Raw genomic sequence first — 14,960 nt, 5'->3', positions numbered from 1 at the left:
ACAGTAGTTGAGAGAGCATCTGAAGGCAGGGTTACTGTTGGACAACAGTAGTTCACAGGGCATCTGGTGGCAAGGTTACTGTTAGACAACAGTAGTTGATAGAGCATCTGTTGCAGGGTTACTGTTGGACAACAGTAGTTCACAGGGCATCTGGTGGCAAGGTTACTGTTAGACAACAGTAGTTGAGAGAGCATCTGATGGCAGGGTTACTGTTGGACAACAGTAGTTGAGAGAGCATCTGATGGCAGGGTTACTGTTAGACAACAGTAGTTGAGAGAGCATCTGATGGCAGGGTTACTGTTGGACAACAGTAGTTGAGAGAGCATCTGAAGGCAGGGTTACTGTTGGACAACAGTAGTTCACAGGGCATCTGGTGGCAAGGTTACTGTTAGACAACAGTAGTTGATAGAGCATCTGTTGCAGGGTTACTGTTGGACAACAGTAGTTCACAGGGCATCTGGTGGCAAGGTTACTGTTAGACAACAGTAGTTGAGAGAGCATCTGATGGCAGGGTTACTGTTGGACAACAGTAGTTGAGAGAGCATCTGATGGCAGGGTTACTGTTAGACAACAGTAGTTGAGAGAGCATCTGATGGCAGGGTTACTGTTGGACAACAGTAGTTGAGAGAGCATCTGATGGCAGGGTTACTGTTAGACAACAGTAGTTGAGAGAGCATCTGATGGCAGGGTTACTGTTGGATAACAGTAGTTGATAGAGCATCTGATGGCAGGGTTACTGTTGGACAACAGTAGTTGATAGAGCATCTGATGGCAGGGTTACTGTTGGACAACAGTAGTTGAGAGAGCATCTGATGGCAGGGTTACTGTTGGATAACAGTAGTTGATAGAGCATCTGATGGCAGGGTTACTGTTGGACAACAGTAGTTGAGAGAGCATCTGATGGCAGGGTTACTGTTGGACAACAGTAGTTGATACAGCATCTGATAGCAGGGTTACTGTTAGACAACAGTAGTTGATAGAGCATCTGATGGCAGGGTTACTTTTGGACAACAGTAGTTGATAGAGCATCTGATGGCAGGGTTACTGTTGGACAACAGTTGAGAGAGCATCTGATAGTAGGGTTACTGTTAGACAACAGTAGTTGATAGAGCATCTGATGGCAGGGTTACTGTTGGACAATAGTAGTTGATACAGCATCTGATAGCAGTGTTACTGTTAGACAACAGTAGTTGATAGAGCATCTGATGGCAGGGTTACTGTTGGACAACAGTAGTTGATACAGCATCTGATGGCAGGGTTACTGTTGGACAACAGTAGTTGAGAGAGCATCTGATAGCAGGGTTACTGTTAGACAACAGTAGTTGATAGAGCATCTGATAGCAGGGTTACTGTTAGACAACAGTAGTTGATAGAGGATCTGATGGCAGGGTTACCTGGAGTTTACCTGGAGAGAGTTCCGGGGGTCAACGCCCCCGCGGCCCGGTCTGTGACCAGGCCTCCTGGTGGATCAGAGCCTGATCAACCAGGCTGTTGCTGCTGGCTGCACGCAAACCAACGTACGAGCCACAGCCCGGCTGATCCGGAACTGACTTTAGGTGCTTGTCCAGTGCCAGCTTGAAGACTGCCAGGGGTCTGTTGGTAATCCCCCTTATGTGTGCAGGGAGGCAGTTGAACAGTCTCGGGCCCCTGACACTTATTGTATGGTCTCTTAACGTGCTAGTGACACCCCTGCTTTTCATTGGGGGGATGTTGCATCGTCTGCCAAGTCTTTTGCTTTCGTAGTGAGTGATTTTCGTGTGCAAGTTCGGTACTAGTCCCTCTAGGATTTTCCAGGTGTATATAATCATGTATCTCTCCCTCCTGCGTTCCAGGGAATACAGGTTTAGGAACCTCAAGCGTTCCCAGTAATTGAGGTGTTTTATCTCCGTTAACTGTTAACTGTTAGACAATAGTAGTTGATAGAGCATCTGATAGCAGGGTTACTGTTAGACAACAGTAGCTGATAGAGCATCTGATAGCAGGGTTACTGTTAGACAACAGTAGTTGATAGAGCATCTGATGGCAGGGTTACTGTTAGACAACAGTAGCTGATAGAGCATCTGATAGCAGGGTTACTGTTAGACAACAGTAGTTGATACAGCATCTGATAGCAGGGTTACTGTTAGACAACAGTAGTTGATAGAGCATCTGATGGCAGGGTTACTGTTAGACAACAGTAGCTTATAGAGCATCTGATAGCAGGGTTACTGTTAGACAACAGTAGTTGATAGAGCATCTGATGGCAGGGTTACTGTTAGACAACAGTAGCTGATAGAGCATCTGATGGCAGGGTTACTGTTAGACAACAGTAGCTGATAGAGCATCTGATGGCAGGGTTACTGTTAGACAACAGTAGTTGATACAGCATCTGATGGCAGGGTTACTGTTAGACAACAGTAGCTGATAGAGCATCTGATGGCAGGGTTACTGTTAGACAACAGTAGCTGATAGAGCATCTGATAGCAGGGTTACTGTTAGACAACAGTAGTTGATAGAGCATCTGATGGCAAGGTTACTGTTAGACAACAGTAGCTGATAGAGCATCTGATGGCAGGGTTACTGTTAGACAACAGTAGCTGATAGAGCATCTGATGGCAGGGTTACTGTTAGACAACAGTAGTTGATACAGCATCTGATGGCAGGGTTACTGTTAGACAACAGCAGCTGATAGAGCATCTGATGGCAGGGTTACTGTTAGACAACAGTAGCTGATAGAGCATCTGATGGCAGGGTTACTGTTAGACAACAGTAGTTGATACAGCATCTGATGGCAGGGTTACTGTTAGACAACAGTAGTTGATACAGCATCTGATGGCAGGGTTACTGTTAGACAACAGTAGTTGATACAGCATCTGATGGCAGGGTTACTGTTAGACAACAGTAGTTGATACAGCATCTGATGGCAGGGTTACTGTTAGACAACAGTAGTAGGCCACCAAGGTATTGTAACTACCAGACGTCTGAGTATTGGTAGGGCTGCTGTCATGGCCCCTGATAAACATTTATGTACTCACCTAATTGTGGTTGCAGGGGTCGAGACACAGTTCCTGGCCCCGCCTCTTCACTGATCGCTACTAGGTCCTCTCTTTCTCTGCCTCCAGAGCTTTGTCATACCTCGTCTTAAAGCTATGTATGGTTCCTGCCTCCAATACATCACTTGTTAGGCTATTCCACTTCCTGACGACTCTATGACTGAAGAAATACTTCCTAACATTCTTCTGACTCGTCTGAGTCTTCAGCTTCCAATTGTGACCCCTTGTTTCTGTGTCCCCTCTCTGGAACAACCTGTCTCTGTCTATCTTACCTATTCCACGCAGTATTTTGTATGTCGTTATCATGTCTCCCCTGACCCGCCTGTTCTCCAATGTCATCAGTCCTATTTCCCTCAACCTTTCTTCGTAGGACATATCCCTGAGCTCCGAAACTAGCCTTGTTGCAAACCTTTGCACTTTCTCTAATTTCTTGACGTGTTTGCCCAGGTGTGGGTTCCAAACTGGTGCTGCATACTCCAGTATGGGCCTGACGTACACGGTGTACAGTGTCTTGAACGATTCCTTACTAAGGTATCGGAACGCTGTTCTCAGGTTTGCCAGGCGCCCGTATGCTGCAGCAGTTATCTGGTTGATGTGTGCCTCCGGAGACATGCTCGGTGTTATACTCACCCCCAGATCTTTCTCCTTGATCGAGGTTTGCAGTCCTTGGCCACCTAGTCTATACTCTGTCTGCGGTCTTCTTTGCCCTTCCTCGATCTTCATGACTTTGCACTTGGCAGGGTTGAATTCAAGAAGCCAGTTGCTGGACCACGTGTCCAGCCTGTCCAGGTCTTTTTGAAGTCCTGCCTGGTCCTCAATGATTTAATTCTCCTCATTAACTTCACATCATCTGTGAGCAGGGACACTTCTGAGTCTATCTCTTCCATCATGTCATTCACATATACCAGAAACAGCACTGATCCTAGGACCGACCCCTGTGGGATCCCGCTAGTCACAGGTGCCCACTGTGATACCTCATCACGTACCATGACTCGTTGTTGCCTCCCTGTCATTTATTCTCTGATCCATTGCAGTGCCCTTCCTGTTATAAGCGCCTGATGCACTAGTTTCTGCAATAGTCTCTTGTGAGGAGCTGTGTCTAAGGCCTTCTTGCAGTCCAAGAAAATGCAATCAACCCATCCCTCTCTCTCATGCCGCACTTCTGTAACTTTGTCATAAAACTCCATAAGGTTTGTGACACAGGATTTGCCTTCCATGAATCCGTGCTGGTTATCGTTTGTAATCTTTTTCCGTTCCAGGTGCTCCACCACTCTTCTCCTGATAATCTTCTCCATGACTTTGCATACTATACAGGTCAGTGACACTGGTCTGTAATTGAGTGCCTCTTTTTCTGTCTCCTTTTTTAAAAATGGGAACTACATTTGCGGTCTTCCATACCTCCGGTAGTTGTCCAGTTTCAAGGGACGTGTTGAAGATTGTGGTAAGTGGTACACACAGTATATCTGCTCCCTCCCTCTTCAGGAACTGGAGGCAACACTCTCAGCTTGCCGATCATCGGCAGCTGGGCCCGACGACATTCATATTCGTATGCTACAACATTTACATCAGTCAGCCCTTGCAGTCCTGTTACACCTTTTCAATCTTATTTGGTCACAAGGAGTTCTTCCACAGCTGTGGAAATCTGCCATTGTTCTCCCTTTCCGCAAACCGGGTACTACAGGACATGATGCCTCCCACTATCGTCCCATTGCTCTTACCAGTGCAGTTTGCAAAGTGATGGAATGCCTGGTAAATAAACGTTTAGTGTGGTATTTAGAGACACACAACAGTCTCTCCACTCGTCAATATGGCTTTCGTAAGGGCCGTTCTACCATAGACCCCTTACTACGGTTAGATACGTATGTTCGTAATGCTTTTGCGAATAACCACTCAGTTATTGCCATATTTTTTGACCTTGAGAAGGCATATGACACGACTTGGAGGTATAATATTTTGGCCCAAGCCCACTCCTTAGGCCTTCGAGGCAATCTACCATCCTTCCTTAAGAACTTTTTAACTGACAGGCATTTCCGTGTTCGGGTTAATAAAGTGCTCTCCCCGGACTTTATCCAAGCTGAAGGTGTCCCCCAGGGATGTGTTCTGAGCACAACACTTTTTCTCCTTGCTGTAAATGATTTGGCCTCTAGTCTTCCATCCAATATTTGGTCATCACTCCATGTTGATGACTTCGCTATTGCATGTGCAGGTGCTGACTGTCACCTCATTACAGTTTCTCTCCAGCATGCGGTCGACCGTGTTTCCAATTGGGCCACCACACGTGGGTTAAAATTTTCCAGTACCAAAACTCACCAAATTACTTTCACTAGATGCTCTGTCATCTCCGATCATCCTTTGTACCTCTATGGCTCCCTTATCCCTGAACGCGATACAGTCAGGTTTCTAAGCCTCATCTTTGACCGTAGGTTACCCTGGAAACCTCACATTACCTCTCTGAAGGCAACTTGTCACAGCCGGCTGAACCTTCTTAAAACCCTTGCTCATCTTTCATGGGGAGCTGATCGTCGAACTCTCCTTCGCCTACATTCCACCCTCATTTTATCGAAACTTGATTATGGTGACCAGATCTATTCAGCGGCCTCTCCTGCTACTCTCTCTTGCCTTAACCCCATTCATCACCAAGGATTACGTTTATGCCTTGGTGCTTTTCGCTCTTCCCCTGTTGAGAGCCTCTATGCAGAAGCGAACGTTCCGTCCTTATCCGATCGCCGTGATGCCCATTGCCTTCGCTACTAAGTACGCTCTCATGATCTCGGCAATCCTTCCATTTATAGAATGGTCACCAATATTAGTAGACATTATTTGTTAGCCACCCCTGTTTACTCCGTCCCTTCTCTCTTCGCCTACATTCGCTCTGGTCTTCTCTTCAATTACCACCTTTCTATGTTCATGTAGCATCTCACTTTTCCCTACCCCCCTGGGAAGTTCCAGCTGTTCGAGTCTGTTCTTAATCTCTCCCTTGCTCGAAAGCCCAACTGTCTATGGTAGCTTCCCGCTCTCTTTTTCTTGACCACTTCCACTCTCATTCTCATGCCATTATATTGTACACAGATGGCTCTAAGTCTTCTGACGGCGTAGGATTCGCAGCAGTGTTTCCGGACAGCGTCGTACGAGGGCATTTACTATCTTCGGCAAGTATTTTTACTGCTGAATTGTATGCCATCCTTACAGCACTTATCCATACTGCATCTATGCCTGTGTCATCATTTGTGGTTGTCTCAGACTCCCTTAGTGCTTTACAGGCTATACAGAAATTTGATACACCTCACCCCTTAGTCCTCCGTATCCAACTTTGGCTACGCTGCATCTTTACCAAGCATAAAGATATTGTTTTTTGTTGGGTCCCTGGTCATGTTGATGTACAGGGCAATGAACAGGCAGACACTGCCGCGCGGTCAGCAGTACATGACCTACCAGTTTCATATAGAGGTATTCCATTTATGGATTATTTTGCTGCAATATCTTCCCAACTTCACACCCGTTGGCAACAACGTTGGTCTACTATGCTCGGTAACAAACTTCAATCTATTAAACCGAGTATAGGTTACTGGCCGTCTTCTTGTCACCAGTGTCGAGGTTGGGAGACTACTCTTTCCCGCCTTCGCATTGGCCATACTCGTCTTACTCATGGATATCTCATGGAGAGGCGCCCTGCTGCTCCTCTCTGTGAGAATTGCCAGGCTCCATTATCAGTCAGCCACATTCTGTTGGACTGCCCACTTTATCAACGAGCACGCAGAATTTACCTCCGTCGTCGTCTTCGCTCCGCTGCTCTCTCTTTACCTTCCCTTCTCGCTAATGGACCCACCTTTCATCCAGACTCTCTCATTGACTTTTTGACAACTGACTGACTTCACAAACTCTGATGCCTTCAGCCCCTTCTACCTCAATCTCTTGCTACCCCCTACCCCCGTATTATCCCCTGCCCCGCTGTTTTCTGTAACCTACTGATCATCCCTCCCCCCTTCTGCCGCCCAATACCCTCGCTCCCTTCCCTACCCTGCAGCGCTGTATAGCCCTTGTGGCTTAGTGCTTCTTTTTGATTATAATAATAATAATATGAACCTTGTGTACGTGTGTACTTGTGAAACAACGTACGTAGAAACAGTCTGTACGTTGTGTTAAGTTTATTTTAATGTATTTATATATGTGTTTATTCAGTAGATTGTGTAGTGAATATTTAATAATTATCACCAGTGTCAATGTTGCATATTGTTATATTTACCTATATATATTTGTACATGACGTTTTAAATAAAATATAAAACAAGAAAGTGTCACTAACACTGCTACCCTGTCATCTACACACCAGTGTCACCAACACTGCTACCCTGTCATCTACACACCAGTGTCACCTACACTGCTACCCTGTCATCTACACACCAGTGTCACCAACACTGCCACCCTGTCATCTACACACCAGTGTCACTAACACTGCTACCCTGCCATCTACACACCAGTGTCACTAACACTGCTACCTTGTCATCTACACACCAGTGTCACCAACACTGCCACCCTGTCATCTACACACCAGTGTCACTAACACTGCCACCCTGTCATCTACACACCAGTGTCACTAACACTGCTACCCTGTCATCTACACACCAGTGTCACCAACACTGCCACCCTGTCATCTACACACCAGTGTCACTAACACTGCTACCCTGCCATCTACACACAAGTGTCACCAACACTGCTACCCTGTCATCTACACACCAGTGTCACTAACACTGCTACCCTGTCATCTACACACCAGTGTCACTAACACTGCCACCCTGTCATCTACACACCAGTGTCACCAACACTGCCACCCTGTCATCTACACACCAGTGTCACTAACACTGCTACCCTGTCATCTACACACCAGTGTCACCAACACTGCCACCCTGTCATCTACACACCAGTGTCACTAACACTGCTACCCTGTCATCTACACACCAGTGTCACTAACACTGCTACCCTGTCATCTACACACCAGTGTCACTAACACTGCTACCCTGTCATCTACACACCAGTGTCACTAACACTGCCACCCTGTCATCTACACACCAGTGTCACTAACACTGCCACCCTGTCATCTACACACCAGTGTCACCAACACTGCTACCCTGTCATCTACACACCAGTGTCACTAACACTGCTACCCTGCCATTTACACACCAGTGTCACTAACACTGCCACCCTGTCATCTACACACCAGTGTCACCAACACTGCTACCCTGTCATCTACACACCAGTGTCACCAACACTGCCACCCTGTCATCTACACACCAGTGTCACCTACACTGCTACCCTGTCATCTACACACCAGTGTCACCAACACTGCTACCCTGTCATCTACACACCAGTGTCACCTACACTGCTACCCTGTCATCTGCACACCAGTGTCACCAACACTGCTACCCTGTCATCTACACACCAGTGTCACCTACACTGCTACCCTGTCATCTACACACCAGTGTCACCTACACTGCTACCCTGTCATCTACACACCAGTGTCACCTACACTGCTACCCTGTCATCTACACACCAGTGTCACCAACACTGCTACCCTGTCATCTACACACCAGTGTCACCAACACTGCTACCCTGTCATCTACACACCAGTGTCACCTACACTGCTACCCTGTCATCTACACACCAGTGTCACCTACACTGCTACCCTGTCATCTACACACCAGTGTCACCAACACTGCTACCCTGTCATCTACACACCAGTGTCACCTACACTGCTACCCTGTCATCTACACACCAGTGTCACCTACACTGCTACCCTGTCATCTACACACCAGTGTCACCAACACTGCTACCCTGTCATCTACACACCAGTGTCACCAACACTGCTACCCTGCCATCTACACACCAGTGTCACCTACACTGCTACCCTGTCATCTACACACCAGTGTCACCAACACTGCTACCCTGTCATCTACACACCAGTGTCACCTACACTGCTACCCTGTCATCTACACACCAGTGTCACTAACACTGCCACCCTGTCATCTACACACCAGTGTCACTAACACTGCCACCCTGTCATCTACACACCAGTGTCACTAACACTGCTACCCTGCCATCTACACACCAGTGTCACCAACACTGCCACCCTGTCATCTACACACCAGTGTCACTAACACTGCTACCCTGCCATCTACACACCAGTGTCACTAACACTGCTACCCTGTCATCTACACACCAGTGTCACCAACACTGCCACCCTGTCATCTACACACCAGTGTCACTAACACTGCCACCCTGTCATCTACACACCAGTGTCACTAACACTGCTACCCTGTCATCTACACACCAGTGTCACCAACACTGCCACCCTGTCATCTACACACCAGTGTCACTAACACTGCTACCCTGTCATCTACACACCAGTGTCACCAACACTGCTACCCTGTCATCTACACACCAGTGTCACTAACACTGCTACCCTGTCATCTACACACCAGTGTCACTAACACTGCCACCCTGTCATCTACACACCAGTGTCACCAACACTGCCACCCTGTCATCTACACACCAGTGTCACCAACACTGCCACCCTGTCATCTACACACCAGTGTCACCAACACTGCCACCCTGTCATCTACACACCAGTGTCACTAACACTGCTACCCTGTCATCTACACACCAGTGTCACTAACACTGCCACCCTGTCATCTACACACCAGTGTCACCAACACTGCTACCCTGTCATCTACACACCAGTGTCACCAACACTGCCACCCTGTCATCTACACACCAGTGTCACCAACACTGCTACCCTGTCATCTACACACCAGTGTCACCAACACTGCTACCCTGTCATCTACACACCAGTGTCACTAACACTGCTACCCTGTCATCTACACACCAGTGTCACTAACACTGCCACCCTGTCATCTACACACCAGTGTCACCAACACTGCTACCCTGTCATCTACACACCAGTGTCACTAACACTGCTACACTGCCACACTGTCATCTACACACCAGTGTCACAAACACTGCTACCCTGTCATCTACAGACCAGTGTCACCAACACTGCCACCCTGCCATCTACACACCAGTGTCACCAACACTGCTACCCTGTCATCTACACACCAGTGTCACCTACACTGCTACCCTGTCATCTACACACCAGTGTCACCTACACTGCTACCCTGTCATCTACACACCAGTGTCACCAACACTGCCACCCTGTCATCTACACACCAGTGTCACCAACACTGCCCACCCTGTCATCTACACACCAGTGTCACCAACACTGCCACCCTGTCATCTACACACCAGTGTCACCAACACTGCTACCCTGTCATCTACACACCAGTGTCACCAACACTGCTACCCTGTCATCTACACACCAGTGTCACCAACACTGCTACCCTGTCATCTACACACCAGTGTCACCAACACTGCCACCCTGTCATCTACACACCAGTGTCACCAACACTGCTACCCTGTCATCTACACACCAGTGTCACCAACACTGCTACCCTGTCATCTACACACCAGTGTCACCAACACTGCTACCCTGTCATCTACACACCAGTGTCACCAACACTGCTACCCTGTCATCTACACACCAGTGTCACCAACACTGCTACCCTGTCATCTACACACCAGTGTCACCAACACTGCTACCCTGTCATCTACACACCAGTGTCACCAACACTGCTACCCTGTCATCTACACACCAGTGTCACCAACACTGCTACCCTGTCATCTACACACCAGTGTCACCAACACTGCTACCCTGTCATCTACACACCAGTGTCACCAACACTGCCACCCTGTCATCTACACACCAGTGTCACCTACACTGCTACCCTGTCATCTACACACCAGTGTGACCTACACTGCTACCCTGTCATCTACACACCAGTGTCACTAACACTGCCACCCTGTCATCTACACACCAGTGTCACTAACACTGCTGCACTGTCATCTACACACCAGTGTCACTAACACTGCTACCCTGCCATCTACACACCAGTGTCACCAACACTGCCACCCTGTCATCTACACACCAGTGTCACTAACACTGCTACCCTGTCATCTACACACCAGTGTCACTAACACTGCCACCCTGTCATCTACACACCAGTGTCACCAACACTGCCACCCTGTCATCTACACACCAGTGTCACTAACACTGCCACCCTGTCATCTACACACCAGTGTCACTAACACTGCCACCCTGTCATCTACACACCAGTGTCACCAACACTGCTACCCTGTCATCTACACACCAGTGTCACTAACACTGCTACCCTGTCATCTACACACCAGTGTCACCAACACTGCTACCCTGTCATCTACACACCAGTGTCACTAACACTGCTACCCTGTCATCTACACACCAGTGTCACTAACACTGCCACCCTGTCATCTACACACCAGTGTCACCAACACTGCCACCCTGTCATCTACACACCAGTGTCACTAACACTGCCACCCTGTCATCTACACACCAGTGTCACCAACACTGCCACCCTGTCATCTACACACCAGTGTCACTAACACTGCTACCCTGTCATCTACACACCAGTGTCACCAACACTGCTACCCTGTCATCTACACACCAGTGTCACCAACACTGCCACCCTGTCATCTACACACCAGTGTCACCAACACTGCCACCCTGTCATCTACACACCAGTGTCACCAACACTGCCACCCTGTCATCTACACACCAGTGTCACCAACACTGCTACCCTGTCATCTACACACCAGTGTCACCAACACTGCTACCCTGTCATCTACACACCAGTGTCACCAACACTGCTACCCTGTCATCTACACACCAGTGTCACCAACACTGCTACCCTGTCATCTACACACCAGTGTCACCAACACTGCCACCCTGTCATCTACACACCAGTGTCACCTACACTGCTACCCTGTCATCTACACACCAGTGTCACCAACACTGCTACCCTGTCATCTACACACCAGTGTCACCTACACTGCTACCCTGTCATCTACACACCAGTGTCACCAACACTGCTACCCTGCCATCTACACACCAGTGTCACCTACACTGCTACCCTGTCATCTACACACCAGTGTCACCAACACTGCTACCCTGTCATCTACACACCAGTGTCACCTACACTGCTACCCTGTCATCTACACACCAGTGTCACCTACACTGCTACCCTGTCATCTACACACCAGTGTCACCAACACTGCCACCCTGTCATCTACACACCAGTGTCACCAACACTGCTACCCTGTCATCTACACACCAGTGTCACCAACACTGCTACCCTGTCATCTACACACCAGTGTCACTAACACTGCCCAACCTGTTATCTACACACCAGTGTCACCAACACTGTTACCCTGTCATCTACACACCAGTGTCACCAACACTGCTACCCTGTCATCTACACACCAGTGTCACCAACACTGCCCACCCTGTCATCTACACACCAATGTCACCAACACTGCCCACTCTGCCATCTACATGCCAGTGTCACCAACACTGCTACCCTGTCATCTACACACCAGTGTCACCAACACTGCCCACCCTGTCATCTACACACCAGTGTCACCAACACTGCCACCCTGTCATCTACACACCAGTGTCACCAACACTGCCACCCTGTCATCTACACACCAGTGTCACCAACACTGCCACCCTGTCATCTACACACCAGTGTCACCAACACTGCCACCCTGTCATCTACACACCAGTGTCACCAACACTGCCACCCTGTCATCTACACACCAGTGTCACCAACACTGCCACCCTGTCATCTACACACCAGTGTCACCAACACTGCCACCCTGTCATCTACACACCAGTGTCACTAACACTGCCACCCTGTCATCTACACACCAGTGTCACTAACACTGCCACCCTGTCATCTACACACCAGTGTCACCAACACTGCCACCCTGTCATCTACACACCAGTGTCACCAACACTGCCACCCTGTCATCTACACACCAGTGTCACTAACACTGCCACCCTGTCATCTACACACCAGTGTCACCAACACTGCCACCCTGTCATCTACACACCAGTGTCACCAACACTGCCACCCTGTCATCTACACACCAGTGTCACCAACACTGCCACCCTGTCATCTACACACCAGTGTCACCAACACTGCCACCCTGTCATCTACACACCAGTGTCACCAACACTGCCACCCTGTCATCTACACACCAGTGTCACCAACACTGCCACCCTGTCATCTACACACCAGTGTCACTAACACTGCCACCCTGTCATCTACACACCAGTGTCACCAACACTGCCACCCTGTCATCTACACACCAGTGTCACCAACACTGCCACCCTGTCATCTACACACCAGTGTCACTAACACTGCCACCCTGTCATCTACACACCAGTGTCACCAACACTGCCACCCTGCCATCTACACATCAGTGTCACCAACACTGCTAACACTGCCACCCTGTCATCTACACACCAGTGTCACCAACGCTGCCACCCTGTCATCTACACACCAGTGTCACCAACACTGCCACCCTGTCATCTACACACCAGTGTCACCAACACTGCCACCCTGTCATCTACACACCAGTGTCACCAACACTGCCACCCTGTCATCTACACACCAGTGTCACCAACACTGCCACCCTGTCATCTACACACCAGTGTCACCAACACTGCCACCCTGTCATCTACACACCAGTGTCACCAACACTGCCACCCTGTCATCTACACACCAGTGTCACCAACACTGCCACCCTGTCATCTACACACCAGTGTCACCAACACTGCCACCCTGTCATCTACACACCAGTGTCACCAACACTGCCACCCTGTCATCTACACACCAGTGTCACCAACACTGCCACCCTGTCATCTACACACCAGTGTCACCAACACTGCCACCCTGTCATCTACACACCAGTGTCACCAACACTGCCACCCTGTCATCTACACACCAGTGTCACCAACACTGCCACCCTGTCATCTACACACCAGTGTCACCAACACTGCCACCCTGTCATCTACACACCAGTGTCACCAACACTGCCCACCCTGTCATCTACACACCAGTGTCACCAACACTGCCACCCTGTCATCTACACACCCATGTCACCAACACTGCCACCCTGCCATCTACACACCAGTGTCACCAACACTGCCACCCTGTCATCTACACACCCATGTCACCAACACTGCCACCCTGCCATCTACACACCAGTGTCACCAACACTGCCACCCTGTCATCTACACACCCATGTCACCAACACTGACACCTTGCGATCTCCACACCAGTGTCACCAACACTGCCACCCTGCCATCTACACACCAGTGTCACCAACACTGCCACCCTGCCATCTACACACCAGTGTCACTAACACTGCCACCCTGTCATCTACACACCAGTGTCACTAACACTGCCACCCTGTCATCTACACACCAGTGTCACTAACACTGCCACCCTGTCATCTACACACCAGTGTCACTAACACTGCTACCCTGTCATCTACACACCAGTGTCACCAACACTGCCACCCTGTCATCTACACACCAGTGTCACTAACACTGCCACCCTGTCATCTACACACCAGTGTCACCAACACTGCCACCCTGTCATCTACACACCAGTGTCACCAACACTGCCACCCTGTCATCTACACACCAGTGTCACCAACACTGCCCACCCTGTCATCTACACACCAGTGTCACCAACACTGCCACCCTGTCATCTACACACCAGTGTCACCAACACTGCCACCCTGTCATCTACACACCAGTGTCACCAACACTGCCACCCTGTCATCTACACACCAGTGTCACCAACACTGCCACCCTGTCATCTACACACCAGTGTCACCAACACTGCCACCCTGTCATCTACACACCAGTGTCACCAACACTGCCACCCTGTCATCTACACACCAGTGTCACTAACACTGCCACCCTGTCATC

The 14,960-nt window shown here is 49.2% G+C and overlaps 1 protein-coding gene across 3 annotated transcripts in view; it reads right to left on the bottom strand.

Moving 5' to 3' along the window:
- The window catches only part of LOC128701699 (uncharacterized), a 139,875-nt gene that overhangs the window by 62,253 nt on the left and 62,662 nt on the right, over positions 1-14,960 (bottom strand). The gene's annotated exons all lie outside the window — the stretch shown is intronic.

This window comes from Cherax quadricarinatus, chromosome 96 (genome assembly GCF_038502225.1).
Source record: "Cherax quadricarinatus isolate ZL_2023a chromosome 96, ASM3850222v1, whole genome shotgun sequence".
Classification (NCBI taxonomy): Eukaryota; Metazoa; Arthropoda; class Malacostraca; order Decapoda; family Parastacidae; genus Cherax; species Cherax quadricarinatus.
Note: the sequence above shows the minus strand (reverse complement) of the source record. Positions and strands in the feature narration are given on the sequence as shown.